The sequence below is a fragment of the Agelaius tricolor genome, unplaced genomic scaffold, assembly GCF_023055355.1.
Source record: "Agelaius tricolor isolate 1412-34295 unplaced genomic scaffold, bAgeTri1.0.p SCAF_12, whole genome shotgun sequence".
Classification (NCBI taxonomy): domain Eukaryota; kingdom Metazoa; phylum Chordata; class Aves; order Passeriformes; family Icteridae; genus Agelaius; species Agelaius tricolor.
The window spans coordinates 6,246,225-6,257,248 of NW_027269272.1; positions in this window are offsets into that span (position 1 = coordinate 6,246,225).

The following is an 11,024-nucleotide window of genomic DNA, read 5'->3' on the forward strand; positions in this document are numbered from 1 at the left end:
GGGTAAAACCAGCCCCAGACTGGTGCTGCTGGTGGGCAACGGCCTTGCTAAGGGCTGGGGCTCAGAGTTCCAGGTCACTTACCTTGTTTTGTGTCCAATGAAGCTTTGGGTTGTGCTTTTAGAGGAAAACTTTGATTTTGTGCATTGGTGCTCCACTTGTGTGGCTGATGCTGGGTCTGCCTGTTCCAGGTCATGTCAAACACTTGGACATCTCCTTCTGCAGTGGCTGGAGAATTGTCCTGGCCCCTGGGGACCAGAGAGGACCCTGCAGGCACGGCTGCTCCTCAGCCACCTCTCCAGGTGCCTTCAAACCCCTCCATGGGCTGTTGGTGCCACTGGTGCCACTGGCAGCCCCTGCAGCCCCCAGCATTGCTGCTCCTCCTCAGAACAAGCAGCTCCCCACAGGGAGCAAGGAAAAGTCTTCCCAGTGGTTTCTCTGAGGATCTGGGATGGGGTGGGGGGGGGTCATTCCTTGTAAAACACTCAGTGGAGATGGGGAGAACAAAGCCACCTCTGTGAAGCAGCTCAGATTTATCCGGGGAGAGTTTTCCCTGTGATTAATCGTGGGGGTGTGTGTATGTGCTGGGAAAGGCACTAATGTTTACTGGAATTGGGCTATAAATGGTTGCTAACTTCTCATTCCCTGCATGATAAATATCATAATTGATGCTACAATATGTTAACATTCCAAGCATGAGCTCCTCTTTTCCAATGGATTTATTCTCATGCACGAGTAGTGTGGAGGGTTTGAAGACACCTTCCTTCAAAGATTTGGGGATCTTTACATCTTTCCTCTGTATTAGGAAGAGGATAAGACATCCTTTTTTAAAAAGGAGAGATGAATATCACCCGGCTTTGGTATGAAGAAATAACTTACTGAAATTGTTAAATACATTTCTTGTCAAATTTGCAGAGCTGGGCTGAACAACTTGTAATTTTATTAAATCCTGGGGAAGTGGTCAGCAAACCTGGGAACTTCCATTTATCCTGGCAAACTTGTGTTAAATGGTGAAACCTGTCCTAATACAGCAGAACACTGAGGAGAATCCTTCCTTTTAAGTTATAACTTCTTAAAAAATGTTTTTAGTCTTGTGTGAGCTTAGAGAATAAAATCAGTGCAGGAAGGGGGGATTGCAGCACTGTTAAAACTCCCTGTGTCAAACAACTAATTTTAGACCTGGGCTTTAACTGTGCCTTTGCAGTATATTTTTATGCTTCAACTCTATGCTTCAGACCTTCAAATTTTATTTGGGTGATGGATTTCTGTCAAAATTGGTCGACATTTAGCACTAAAGTCAGGCTGAAATATGAATCCAGTGCTTTAGGACTCCTTTTATTTTGTGTGTAGACCCTGGGGTTCTCATCCCCCTTATTAACTCTTGCAGAGGCTTTCAGGTTCATATTTCTGAAAGAATTATTTGGTCGACGTTTCCTTCCCTCTCAAAGCAGAGAATGATTGATGTAGTGAACCTGGGGGGCATTTTACAGATGGTGAAATTTCCTGTTAATTAGCAAAAAGCCTTTGGTATCACACCCATTGCTTTTTGCCACTTGTTTTGGGGTCATGTGGGTTATTTCCTTATGTCATTGCAGAGTCCAAGGGACAGTTTACAGCTTTTTCTCTCCTGTTCCAGTTTTCCTGGTATTTTGTTTTTTGGCATGTGGAGAGCAGAGGTTTATGGCTGTGTGTGCCTGCTCTGCAGGCTCTCAATAGGGTGGGGATGGTGTTTGGTGGGGTTTTTCAGGGCAGAACTGTTTCTTTATGTCCAGACTCAATTTCCTTCAGAGGGGAATTTAGGAGTAAAATGGGATTAGGCCAGGTTTTGTAAAGAAAATAACTGTATTCTTGGCACTGTGCCTTGCCAGGATGTGAGCATCCAGAGTCCTTTGAGATTAAGTTCTGTCTTTTTATAGAGGAGGAGATGCTTGATGTTACCTCGGGCTTTGGGAGAGCTGCCAGGTACCCAATCTGTGCTCCAGTATTAATTGCACATCTCAGATTCCAATCACCCCCTTTGCACAAACCTCTGGGTTATCCTGATGCTCCCTGCTGGAAAAAAAAAAAAAATACAAAAAAACCCAAAAAACCCCCTTGCTGCTGGAGCTGCTGCATTTGCACGTGGAGGCTTTCATTGGATCACAGAATCATGGAATGGTTTGGGTTGGAAGAGATCTTAAAGCTCATCTCATTCCATGGGCAGGGACAGCTTCCATGATCTCAGGTTGCTCCAAGCCCCATCCAACCGGCCCTGGACACCTCCAGGGATCCAGGGGCAGCCACAGCTGCTCTGGGAAAGCTCCTTGGGGGTTATTTTTGGGTGGCAACAGAATAAAACCAATATCCAGGCGCGTGATCTCTACCTCCATTGTTCTCCTCAAAGATTTCTGCCACCTCTTTCTAAACCAGATTTCTGCTGGACTTCCCATCATCCTGGAGGGTGATGCAGAGCAGGGGAGCGCTCCACATGGTTTGGCACCCCAGGAGAGCACAAGCCGTGGGACAGCAGGATCCTGCCTCCGTGGAAACCTGGGCGGGCTCCTCCTTGGCAGCGCTGACCCCTCTGTTAGCCCAAAGCCGGTCCCGCTGTGGGAGCCGAGCCGGCTTCGGGCACGGAGCCGCGGCCGGAGCTGCGGGCTGCAGGTGGCAGCAGCAGCCTTCGTTTGCCCGCGGCAGCCGGGACGGACGGACGGACGGACGGACGGAGAGATGGATGGATGGATGGATGGATGGATGGATGGATGGATGGATGGATGGATGGATGGATGGATGAGGCTGGGGTAACTCCCCCGGTGCCTGCGCTCCGTGCAGTTCCTGACACAACCAGCTCGCTGATAAAACACTCAGCTGGAAGCAGCGAGGGCCGATTGTCGCGATCTGGGGACACTCCTCACTTCCCCCTCCCTGCCCTCCTCCTTAAGTGGAATCCTTGGAGAGAGGGGAGGGGAAGGAAAGCCTTTCTGCAGTGCCAGGCAGACCCTGGTAATCACATTTGTGTGCAGTGATTGGATGGGTTGGGTTTGCCGAGCCCTGAACTGAGCAAATTCCGGCTTTTTTGTGCTCTTGGGGCTGTGTTTTTTCTGCCCTGCTCCTGTTCCCTCTGTGCCTGGCTGTGATAGCAGGAGCTGTTCTTCCACGATAGCAGGAACCAAAGGCAGCAGTCGTTCCTGGGAGTTATTGTTATTCCAGGCAGGGATGCAGCCCTCGGAGCTGCAGGGGTTTGAGTGCTCAGTCCATGAACTTTGTGGCTGAGAGAGGCATCTCTTCCCACATCTCCTGGCTCTGGCTGCTCATCCTGTCCATGCCCTGGGTGGGATGACCCCAGAATTTACCTGCAAGTGTCACTTTTGATCATTTCTGTGCACTCCTCGTGCACTGCTCTTTGCAGCCCTGGAGCTGCTCAGTGCTGTCACTCCCAGAGCCACCTCCAGTCCAGCCCTGTGCTGGGCTGATCCCAGGGTGGGCAGCAGGAAAGGGGTTGGGATTGTGCCCCTCTGCCCTGCTCAGGTGAGACCCCACCTGCAGAGCTGCCCCAGCCCTGGGGCCCAGCACAGGAAGGGCCTGGAGCTGCTGAGAGAGTCCAGAGGAGGCACCAGGGTGAGCAGAGGGATGGAGCAGCTCTGCTGGGAGGAAAGGCTGGCACAGCTGGGATTGCTCAGCCTGGAGAAGCTTTGGGGTGACCTCACTGTGGACTTCCAGGAACTAAAGGAGCTGACAGGAGACACGGAGAGAGAATATTTCCAAGGGATGGAGTGCCAGGACTAGGGGAATGGCTTCAAACTGACTGAAAGCAGGGCTAGATGGGATACTGGGAAGAAATTGTTCCCTGTGAGGGTGTGAGGCCCTGGCACAGGGTGCCCAGAGAAACTGTGGCTGCCCCTGGATCCCTGGGAGTGTCCACGGCCAGTTGGACAGGGCTTGGAGCAACCTGGGATAGTGGAAGGTGTCCCTGCCATGGCAGGGGGTGGGAATGGATGATCTTTAAGGTCCCCTCCAACCCAGGCCATTCCATGATTTGTGAGAGAGCTGCAGTGCGCATGAGGAGCTCCAGGGTGCAGATGGATTTTGGAAGGTGGTTGGAGCTCAATGCTGCAGGAATTCTCTTCAAGTATCAGCACCAGAGACAGAAGTGTCCCCTCAGCACAGGCTGCTGGGATGCCAGCAGCAGTGCTCACAGCAGGGTTACTCAGCAGTGGAATGTGCAAACCAGGTGCTCAGGAATGAGGGATTCATCGGCTCCCTTGCCAAGATCCCATTGGGAATGAAGGGCAGTGCTGCCCCAGAGCTCCTGCTGTGCCAAGGGTCAGTGGAAGCACTGAACAGTGGCAGGGAGAATCCTGTGAATCCCTCATTCCTGCTTCTCCTTCCCCATGCTCGGCTCCACCAGCCCAGGGAGGGCTCCTTGCAAAGCCACAACACCTGCATTTGAGCTGTTGAAGGAAACTTGGGGTGGTTTGGGTTGGAAGGGATCTTAAAACCATCCAGTGCCACCCTCTGCCATGGCAGGGACACCTTCCACTGTCCCAGGTTGCTCCAAGCCCTGTCCAGCCTGGCTTTGGACACTTCCAGGGATCCAGGGGCAGCCACAGCTTTTCTGGGCACCCTGTGCCAGGGCCTCAGACCCCTCTGAGTAAAGAATTCCTTCCTAATTTCCAATCTAAACGTGTTTCCTGCCAGTCCAGAGCTGGGCCCTCCTTTTCCCACAAGAACTGTGCTTGCAGGCATTTTAATGCATTTGATTTGTTTTTGCACAGAATGAAGATTTGCTAACACTGATGCTAATCGTGACTCTAGAGTGATTTGACCAGATTGTTTTAGAACAAAAACCCCCAGGGAGAAAAAGACAAGTACTTTCTGCTGACATTTCTGCAAACTCTTTTTGCTTCTTTTCTGTTGAGCTGACTTTTCATTTCAGACCTTTCCTTAACTTGATTTTTGAGACGTTCAGAAGTGCTCCAAAAAGAGTTTTTCAATTTTGTGGAAGCAGATATTGTAGTCAAGGCAGAATAGCTTTGCCTTTGCTCTCTTCTTCTCACTCCCAACTTTCACAATGTGCAAATCAATCAAGGAAAAAAAATGTATTGTTTGGCTACTGGACTCCTCATCCAGCAGCTCCTGGGTAGGGCAGAGTGATTGGCTTTGTGACCTCTTGGCTCAAAATGCCTGGGTGACAGCACTCCTTTTTTAGATATATTTTTTTTCCCCTCCTGCTGAGGGGAATGACAAGATCCTGAACCTGTCCCTGGTGTGGTTGTGACTGAGTTTGGGAATCTGTGGCTGTGTGTGTGCGCTGGGAGCTGTCTGACATCCCTGGTTGCAGCAGGAGAGGGCTGGTGCTCAGAGTGCAGCTGGAACTGCCAGAGCAGAGCCATTGATGCTGTTAGCCCCAGGCTGGAGGGGTCTGGGGTGCACTGGGGGTGCTGGCCTGTGCCTGAGCAGTCTGATAGCACAGCTCTGTAACTTCTGTTTGTTATCCTGAGATGTTGTCCCTGCCTCCCTTGGCAGCAGCACCAAATGCTCCTGATGGACAATGTAGAATCACGGAATAGAATCAAGGAAGGGACCTTAAAGCCCATCCAGTCCCACCACTGCCATGGGACACCCTCCACTAGCCCAGGGTGCTCCAATCCCCATCCAGCCTGGCCTTGGACACTTCCAGGGATCCAGGGGCAGCCACAGCTGCTCTGGGCACCCTGTGCCAGGGCCTGCCCAGCTGCACAGCCAGGAGTTTCTTCCCAATATCTAAGCTGAATTTCCCCTCTTTCAGTTTGATCCCCCTTCTTCTGGCACTCCAGTTCCTGCTGAAAAGTCCCTGTCCAGCTTCCCTGTAGCTCCTGCAGACACTGGAAGTGGCTCTGAGGTCTCCCCACAACCTTTCCTTCTCCAGGCTGAGCAGCCCCAGCTCTCCCAGCCTGTCTCCATAGGGGAGATGCTCCAGTCCCCTATGGCAGCCATAAACATGGACTTCCAGAGGGCTCTGGCTTCCCAAGGTGTGAAATCTCCTTTGCTTTATGTTATTTTTGTTTGTATTTGTGTTTTTTTCCTGCATTGGAGAATGCTGAGTTCAACCCTGAGTGTTGGCCCTGAGGCTTTTCCAGCAAAACCTTTTTGCTCTGTGAGTCTTTCAGCAGCTCCCAAGGATGGTTCATCTCTGGAATTCTTCATCTGTGTGAGGCTGTACCTCAGCTGCTGTTCCCAGCTTGAGGGGCTTGATCCCAGGACCCCAGAAATGGCTGGAGCTGTGTCGGGGGGTTTAGGTTGGAGATCAGGGGAAGGTTTTTCCCCCAGAGAGTGCTGGGCACTGCCAGGGCTCCCCAGGGTATGGGCACAGCCCCAGGGCTGCCAGAGCTCCAGGAGTGTTTGGACAATGCTCTCAGACCCAGGGTGGGATTGTTGGGGTGTCTGTGCAGGGCCAGGAGTGACTCTCCACAATCCCTGTGTGTCCTTCCCACTGAGGATATTCCATGACTCTTTGCTGTAGCTGCTCTGGAGCTCAGCTGATTGGCAGCTCCACGGAGCAAAATGGCCACCAGGTAACTCTCCAAAACTGATAAATACATAAATAATGGATGTGCTCATCCCACTCTGACAAATTATTCAAACCCATATTACAGCCCCAAAACAGATAAGAAATAATTGAGTGAGACATGGGACTCCTTTTTCTCCTTTAATCCTCTGCAAAAAGGACCCATTCAAAGATTTCTCTTGCTCTTTTTAGTTTGCAGTTGTAATTTTTGGATTTTTCTTTAATCATGATTCCTTTGTGTTCTGCAGAATGAGGATCACAGGATGGAAGCCTGCAAAGTCTGGAGCCTCTGCAGCAGGATGTGCAGGCAGAGCCTTGTACAAGGAATGCCAAAGGGTGTGCGAGCAAATGGACAAATTGCTGGTGGCAGAATTTCTTGGAAATAAACCTGGCAAATTAGGATTGTTAAAGCAACTGCTGAAATGGCTGCTGCCATTGAATTGTCAAAACAGGGGAGTGCAGAGCTCCTCGGCTAATTTGCATAGCACCAAAGCAAAAATAATGGGGAAATAATGAGCAGTTATTGGTCCTGGCTCTCCCCACTCTTTATCTGAAGTTAAGACATTTATCAGCGTGGAATTAAGCTGGAGAGATGTGCATGTGACACAATTACAATGGGCAGTCAGAACCAGGGGGGATTTGAGGAATTAGAGGATGGCAAACAGGCAGAAATAATAATTGGTGCAGGAAACCAGGTGAGGAGGGAGAGTCAGGGCTCCTAGAGTGGAGTTTGGGTCACTCAGAAGGGTGAGTGAGGTGGTTTGGGGAAGGGAAGGATGAGATCTGCTTCACGTGCAGGACCAGTTACACCATGTGTGCCTGGTTGGAACATTTGAGTGCCACTGATGCTGGGCATCCTGTTGGCCCCATAAGCCCTTCCCAAGCTGCTCCAGGGACAAAGGAGACTCTCCCCAAGTGTGCCAAGCACCTCTGACCCAGACTGTGGGATCCCAGGACCACTGAGGTTGGAGAAGTCTTCCAAGACCATCGCGTCCAACCTGTGCCCCATCCCCACCTTGTCCCCAGCCCAGAGCACTGAGTGCCACGTCCAGGCCTTCCTTGGACACCTCCAGGGATGGGGACTCTACCAGCCCCTTCCAATGCCTGACAACCCCTTCCATGAGGAATATGCTGGACTGGAGGACATCTCTTCATGCAGAAGCCATGGGGAGACCTTACCTCGGGGTGAAAATCTGGAGGCTGCTCTTCATCCCTCCCATCCCTGTGTTTGACCCCAGAGGAAAAGAACAGGCACTGCAATAAACTGGAGCCTTCTGTGTCCCTGGAGCCAAGGTGTGAGGGCTCTTCAGGCAGCTGAGCCTTCTGCTGGGCCCTGGCTTGATCCAGCAATGGCTGATCCAAGCTCTGAAGGCATCTCCTGGTGCTGATTGGGAGGGAGGAGGGCTGAGCCAGAGCAGCTCTGACAGATGCTATCAGAGCAGCTCCCCATAAATAAATACGCAATCAGGCTGCGTGCTGCACTTGCACAACCCGAGGAGGGAATTCTGACACCCCTGGCCTTTTATCTCTCACATCCCTCAGCAGCTGTGAAGAAGCCTCTGACCTGGGCTGCTCATTTTGCTCGTTTGGTTTCAGCAGGAGTCGGTGCCTGTGCAGCTTTGCTGCTCGGTGCTGCGGAGGAGGAGGAGAGCAGCGGGCGTTTTGTTGAAGTTCTTAATTGCAGGCACAGCAGGATTATGGAAATGTCAAGAGGGAAGTGACAGGGAAGACCTGACAAACACGTGGGGGTTGGTTGATTCACTGCTCTCTTTTCCACTGGGGTGGTGGGTGGATTCTGAGGCAGAGGCTGGACTGGGGCTGCTGTGTTTATCCAGGCCCTGGATTAGCCAAACCCAACACAAGTGACCTGTGCCAGAGGAGCTGGGAGGAATGACAGCAGAGAGCAGCAGGATTTGGTCCCCTCTGTATGAAGCTGTACCAGGGAGCCTATGGGAGATGCTGGCATAGCACCAGCCTGTGCCAAATCCCATGTGTAATTTGGGGTGGGTGTTGTGGCAGGAAAGCCCCAGGGTGAGGCTGACTCCAAACAGCATTTCAGGAGTTAACAAAAAATCTCTGCCTCCTTGTGATGTAGCAGATATTGCTATTCCATTTCCTTCAGCCTGACACGAGGGCACATTCCTCATCTCAGGAAAACTGAGATGCTGTCTTTGGGGTGCAATTCCTTGGGAAAGAAGCCTCTGCACCTTTAGATTTCCCTCTGAAGAGGGACAGATGGATCCTGCTGCTGCCATGGCCATTAGGTGCTGGAGCCAAGCAGCACACCCTGGATTCAGCCTTGGAGCTGCTGCAGGGCTGGGATTTTCCACAGGCCCCCAGGGCACTGCTGGAAAGTGGGGGCTGCTCCTGTCAAAGCTCCCCAGAGAGTTTGTTCCACAGCAGATCCCATGGCTTCCTGAGCCATCCTCTCCAAAGATTATCCAGCTGCTGTGCTTGATGTCCCTGGTGCTTTCTCCCTGTCAGCCAGGACATGAAGCCCAGGCTGGCACACAAAAGTCCCTCATCCCCTGCCAAGGTGAGGAGTGGTCTCCAGGTGGTCTCTTAGGTTGGCTGGGAAAGCTGCATGGAGAAAGGGAGAAATCATCCAGATGGATCATCCAGATGTATCTCAAAGCAGCAGCTACATCCTGGCCAGGATGGGATGATCCTGGTGCTGGGCTGAGAGCTGCAGCAGAAGGGACTGCTGGTGGGAAGGACAGCTCTGTCCCACTGAGCTGGACCAGGCCAGGATCTGAGAGTCCCACATTCTCATTGCTGTGCTGACAGTGATCCCAGCCCGTGGCCCTCCCCAGTGCACTCTGGATTGTGCAGGGAATGCTGTGGTTGCTGGGCTGTTTGCACAGGCAGGTGGCTCCCAGGGAGCTGCCAGACATTCCCTGTCAGTGGGAACAGGCTGTGTCAGGCCTGGCAGGGGGCTGGGAGAGGCTGCTCAGCTGACAGATGCAGCTCTTCGGTGTTTGGGAGACCAGCAAGGAGAAGGAGCAGCCAGGAATATTTATTGCCCAAAAAACTCACAGAGAGACAGGGAGGAGAAGCCAGTGAGGTTCAAAATGGGTGGCTGGAAACAGTGGGAAACAGGGAAATGACAGAAAAGAGTAGGAGGATTGGCAGAGGAGAAAGCTGTTCTCAAAGCACAACTCAAGTGCTGGAGAGAGTCCAGAGGAGGCACCAGGATGATCAGAGGGATGGAGCAGCTCTGCTGGGAGGAAAGGCTGGGAGAGCTGGGATTGCTCAGCCTGGAGAAGCTCTGGGATGGTCTCATTGTGGCCTTCCAGTGCCTGAAGGAGCTACAAGAAGCATGGAGAGAGACTCTTTCCAAGGGATGGGGTGGCAGGACAAGGGGAATGGCCTCCACTGCCAGAGGGCAGGGTTAGGTTGGATATTGGGAAGGAATTGTTCCTGTGAGGGTGATGAGGCCCTGGCACACCTGCCCACAGCGGCTCTGAGTGCCCCTGGATCCCTGGAATTGTCCAAGGCCAGGTTGGACAGGGCTTGGAGCACCCTGGTCTATAGAAGGTGTCCCTGCCCATGGCAGGGGGTGGAACTGGATGGGCTTTAAGGTCCCTCCCAAGCCAATCTATTCCAGTATTCTATGATATATTGGGAGTGAATGTGCCAAACATTTGTGGAACATGGAATGGTGGGACCTGGAATGTTGCTTCTTTCTAATCTTCTCCTTCACAAAGGCCAGGCTGCCTCATCTCATTGTTGTATCCCTTAATTCTGGTCCCCCCAGAGCTCATATTCCTTGTTGAGCATCTCTGTGTTTGCAGCCTGAGTAAATTGGGTAATTTTGGGTTTGTAGCAGCAGCTGGGCCAGGGCCAGGTCCTGTCTGAGGTTCTGAGCTCGAGGCACTGCAGGGTGGTGGCTGCAGGTCACAGCTGCAGGGTGTTGAACATGTCCCTGAAATTGGCAGAGCCCCTAAACATCGAGTGGTCACACTCTGCCCTTGCTGGTTCTCCCCCCAGCTCTTGGTGAAGGACACTGTTCCTGCTTTTTGGGCCCTTTCCCTGCCTTGTTGCTTGTTAAAAGGGTGTTTTGCTTTCCCAGGGTGTTGGAGAGCTTTGTGACATTTTGAGCTAAACTTTGCTGTTTCAGCAGCCAGCAATGAAGGTGATTCCAGGCAGTTGTTCCATAAGCAGCAGAACTAATGAGCCCCTGGATTTGTATCCCACTTTCTTGACCTCTGCCTCCCCCTTCATAACATTATCTCTTCCCAGAGAGCCAATGTGTCCCTGTCCCCTTCCTCCATGTCCTTTCACTCTTGGCACTCACAGGTTGCCACGTGGAGCAGTTTTCTCAGCTCACATCACAGCCAAGGCACTCATTTGGCTCTGTCTCTTCCCCATTCCCACCATATTTTTTCCCAGGGTTTCTCAGTATTTAATTATCTCCCAGCCTTCTGTCAGTCTGGGGGAAGTTTAAGTTCCTAGAGGTAGGAATCTGCTGCTCAGATGGACCAGCAGTTGTACAGACAG